Source organism: Oratosquilla oratoria, chromosome 26, assembly GCF_046742065.1.
Source record: "Oratosquilla oratoria isolate Oo_2021 chromosome 26, ASM4674206v1, whole genome shotgun sequence".
In the NCBI taxonomy this organism is placed as follows: Eukaryota; Metazoa; Arthropoda; class Malacostraca; order Stomatopoda; family Squillidae; genus Oratosquilla; species Oratosquilla oratoria.
The window spans coordinates 29,154,389-29,159,388 of NC_134802.1; the positions used below are offsets into that span (position 1 = coordinate 29,154,389).

The following is a 5,000-nucleotide window of genomic DNA, read 5'->3' on the forward strand; positions in this document are numbered from 1 at the left end:
GCGTAAAAAATATTCTTATTTGCGATCAGAGTTCAATTGCAAGCATTCACTTTTGCCTCTAATCACTAAATCATTTTGAATAGATACTGCAATTATAACATCATAGTGTCAACGTGGATTTGAATAAATGCAAGAGGAGAACGTAGGGAAACATATCTTTCTGTTGTACGAATAATTAAAGAGGATTAAATATTTCTTTAAAAAAGAGAGTGAATGATTTTTCCTTTAAAGGGTATGATATAAATATACATTTTTATATTATCTTTACGAAAGAAAGTTTTATCCTAAAATAGTGTTATGAATATTCATTCTGATGTGCTGTACACAAACTTCTTAAGTTTAGAAGATCAATGACAGTTTTATATAATGTTATAAGGAGTCACAAGGTGTACTAACTTGGGGTGTGGAACAAGAAGGACAGGAGGAAATAGAAGGAAGGGTAATGAGAGATGGGATGATGAAACAAAGAAGACTGTAGAAGAGAAAAAACGAGGTATTCATAGACTGGTTAAAAAATAGGGCGAGAGAATCATATGAGGGGTATAATCGAAAAAAAAAGTGAAGTAAAGCATAAGACCAAGAGGCAAAAAGGAGAGCACATGTGAAATGGGGTAAGAATATGACAGAAATTTTTGAAAGTAATAATAACATATTTTGGAAAGAAATTAAGAGAGGAAGAGGTGAATCAAGTAGAGAATAAATGGTAAAAGGTGCAGATGGAGAGATGAAAATGGAAGCGACGGCAATATGAGGAAGATGGGCAGAGTATTTTAGGAGTTGCTAAATGTGCAGGAGGATAGGAATGAAAAGGTAGTTGCAGTGAGAACCACTAATAAAATGACAGTGATGAATGAGGAAAATGGAAGAGAAACAAGGAAAGATGAAGTGAAAGCAGTTACCAAAATGATGAGGGCAGATAAGGCACCTAGGTTGGATGGGTGTCATGAGGAGTTTCTAAAAAAGGGAAATACAGTGATGGTTGACTGGCTGATGAGGTTGTTTAATGTTTGTTTAAAAAAGGGTAGAGTGCCGAAGGACTGGAGTAGTAGTGCCAGTACAGTTCCAAGGGGAAAGGGGACAAGTGTGAGTGTACTAGTTTCAGAGAGATCAGTTTATTGAGTGTAGTTGATAAAACTTATGGGAGGGTTTTGATTGAGGGCATTAGAAGATGAACAGAGGGAATGATTGGTGAGAACATTATGGGTTTAAGACAGGTAGGGGTTGCGTGATTTTTTTTTTTTTTTTTTTTTGTAAGGCAGATATATGAGAAAGCTTTAGAAAAAGGTAAGGATTTTTGGGGTCCTTTAGGATTTTGGAAAGGGCTTATGACAGGCTAGACAGGAAGGCGCTGTGGGAGGTATTGCAGATATATGGGATAGGAGGAAAGCTGTTAGGAGCAGTCAAGGGTTTTTATGAGAGTAGTGGAGCCTGTGTTTGAATCAGAATTGGAGAGTGAATGGTTTGAGGTAAAGGTGGGACTTCCCCAAGGATGTGTTGTGTCGCCTTGGTTGTTCAATTTATACGTGGATGGGGTGGTGTGAGAGGCAAACGCAAGGGCAATGGGCCAGAGATTGGAGATGGTTAAAGAAAACGGAGAAAAGTGGGAGATATGGCAGTTGTGGTTTGCTGACGACACTGCGCTTGTGGCAGGATCAGAGGAGGAATTGAGAAAGTTAGTGGCAGAGTTTGGGAAGGAGTGCGAAAGAAGAAAGTTGAAGCTAAATGTGTGTAAATGTAAGGTGATGAGATGTGCAAGGGGATAATGTGGCAGCAAATTGGAGGTGAGTATTGAGGGAGAGAGACTGGAGGAAGTGGATAGCTTTGGATACTTGGATGCGAATGTGGTGGGAAAAGGAGAAGTGAAGGTCGAGATAGAATATAGATTGAGAGAAGCAAATGCAGTAAATGCCTTGGGGGATTAAAAAGCTCAATGAGAAATAGACATTTGGGAATGAATGCTACGAGGAGATTGTATGAAGGAGTGATTGTGACGACACCATTGTATGAAGGAGTGATTGTGACGACAACATTGTATGAGGCAGAAACATAGAATATAAGAAAGGAAGAGAGGGGTAGTTTGAATGTGATTGAGATGAGGTGCCTGAGAAGTATGATAGGGGTTACTTGGCTGAACAGAGTGAAAAAGAGGAAAAGAGCGGGGTTAGAAAGGGAGTTGGGAGTTAGGGTTGATGAAAGAGTATTGGGATGGTTTGGACACATGGAAAGAATGAGTGAAGAAAGATTAGTAAAAGAGGTGTGGAAGGCAGAGGTGAAAGGAGTGAACATGAGGGAGAGACCAAGAATGAGATGGATGGATGTGGTAAAAGGGGCAGTGAGAAGGAAGGGAAAATCTGTTGAGGAAGGAAAAGAGAAGACAGAGGATAAGAGTGAGTGGAGAATGGTTGTATATGGATCATGCTCTGATGCATAGAAAGGAGTAAGTAGGGGATGGGGGGATGAAAAAGTATGTGTGAATGATATTTTGACGCAGCCCGAAGGGATTTCTCCCCGTCTTCTCTTTTTACGCACGAGGGGACAGATTGGGCGAGTTCGCCTAATAAATGAAGCGGCCTTGCTGTGGATGCGTTGTGTCTTGCTACACTGGTTCTGACCCAGGGCAGTGGGCGAGATGCAGGGATGACCCGTCATCCAAGAGTAGCCAAGAAAGGAGGGATGGAGGGGGATGAATGGGAGTGGAGTATGTGGGGATGGAATGGGTGGGAGCGGATTTTATGCCTTTGTTTTTTTTGGCTACCTCCCTTGTAAGGAGGAAATAGCCGTTGGTATATGTATGGTATGTATGTATGTATGTATGTATGTATGTATGTATGTATGTATGTATGTATGTATGTATGTATGTATGTATGTATGTATGTATGTATGTATGTATGTATGTATGTATGTATGTATGTATGTATGTATGTACGTATGTATGTATGCATGTATGTATGTGTGTATGTATGTATGTATGTAAGCATGTATGTATGTATGTATGTATGTATGTATGTATGTATGTATGTATGTATGTATGTATGTATGTATGTATGTATGTATGTATGTATGTATGTATGCATGTATGTATGCATGTATATATGTATGTACATATCTATGTATGAATATTCTTTCTAATATAACCAGTCCTAGATGAAGCCACCATACAGAAGTCAGAGAACACCTCATACTACTGTGCCCCACACTAACAATCCCCTGACAACAACACAATATTTCTTCTCTAAGTAACTTATGGTCCCTGCCGGAGGCGGTTGCCGATTTCCTGAAGGCAGGGGGCCTTCCGCAAGAGAGACCAGGGGCAACGGATTAATTTATTTATTGCTGATATCATCACCACAGACGTGGGTAATCATAAGAAGGTAACTACTTCAATGCTGAAGGTCACTTATAAAAAGAAAATGTATATGCCTTTGAATGTTGAAGTTACCTATAAAAAAAATCAGCATCAATCAAAACATAACTATCACGGAGTATAAATCATGGCAGTACTTCAAAGTTTTGCTCAGAATTATTTGAAAATAATTCCATCTTGTCATCACAAAATCTTGCAATCCTTTCTCAGTAATGAATGCTGATAAACAAATGGAGCTTTCCTGTCATGCTTTGTTTGTATACATACAACACAACTTTGTCGCACAGTCGGGCAAAGGTAAATACACCCATGATATCATATTCAGTTCAACGTTTCATTGAATAACGATGTATATGTCATCAGTATCGAAAAATGTTCCTAAAACTCTTTGGAATTTAATCTAGTCTGGCCTGGTAACACCTAGGTTATAAGTCCCTTCCCAGTTACTTCGATTTTCTCCCTTTCTCTTTCTCTCCCTATTAACATGTTCTTCGTCACATAGTTACCGACAGCTACATGCTATGATGTGACCTCTAGAATTCTTATATAGATTTTTCAAGTGATAACAGGGACCGTAATCCTTATCCCATCACACCTTAGTATTTACCCTCTACCTTTTCTAATTCTCTTCTAATTCGACTCTAGAGGTAATCACCACTCCCAAAAAATGGAACTTTTGAACTGTTTATGGAGAATCTTAAATTTTGTAACAGAAGCTTCCCTCCCCACAAGCTCCTCATTCTTTGTCCTGTGTTGTGCATACTTTTACTTATTAGTTTATCTTACTTTAAAAATGTATACACCTTGGGGCACTTCAGGTCTTCTCCAACATCTTCTTCCTTTCTTGTAATGTTCTATACCCGTTACATGTTTTCGAAATATCTAAAAGAATGTTTTTATTTATGTTTGTAAAATATAACTTGCTGTTATCTTCTCTTTGAACTTGCTGAGAAATGTTGCCGCAATAGATAATGTTATTCTGGTTTTTCAAGACAAGATTATTCAAGTGATAAAAACCTTGATTTTTTAAAAGATTATGACTTTTTTCTTATTAATCCAATGGCTGATGTCGCCGCATGTTAGAATTTTATTTTGAAAAGCAATTGGCAATTTTATTAAGATAAAAACACCTCATATAATTCTCCTTATACTTTTTTATATCTATATTCTCTAACAGCTTTCATGTCATACCGAGGCTAGTTTTAAATAATATAAAATAACAAAATAGGTCATACAAAGATAGTATATCTTAAGCGAGTTTCTTATATCACATTGAAAAAAAAACGTAATTCATTTAAATGAATGCTAAAAGATTCAAAATTAATATTCACGCTTGTTTTTATACAAAATATAAAAAACTATATATGTGATCTATTTCATTTGGGATTTTAAGGTTATATAAATAAGATCCTCGGTTACTTACATACAAGTTTTGATAACTTTATATAGAAGTATAGATTCTATTATATGATATTACCATGAGACACGTTAGAAGCTTTTGCTTATGTTTTCTATTGGAATTTGCTTATTTTCTTTATTATCAAAGTAGACACAAATCAGGATAGAATAACTTCCATTAAAATGAAAACGCTTGTCATTCTCCAAAACGCAAATTGATGATTTCACATTGATCTTG

At 37.0% G+C, this 5,000-nt stretch overlaps 1 protein-coding gene across 1 annotated transcript in view; it reads right to left on the minus strand.

The window, feature by feature from the left end:
- Positions 1 to 5,000, minus strand: part of LOC143039323 (neural cell adhesion molecule 2-like) — a 131,392-nt gene that overhangs the window by 83,445 nt on the left and 42,947 nt on the right. The gene's annotated exons all lie outside the window — the stretch shown is intronic.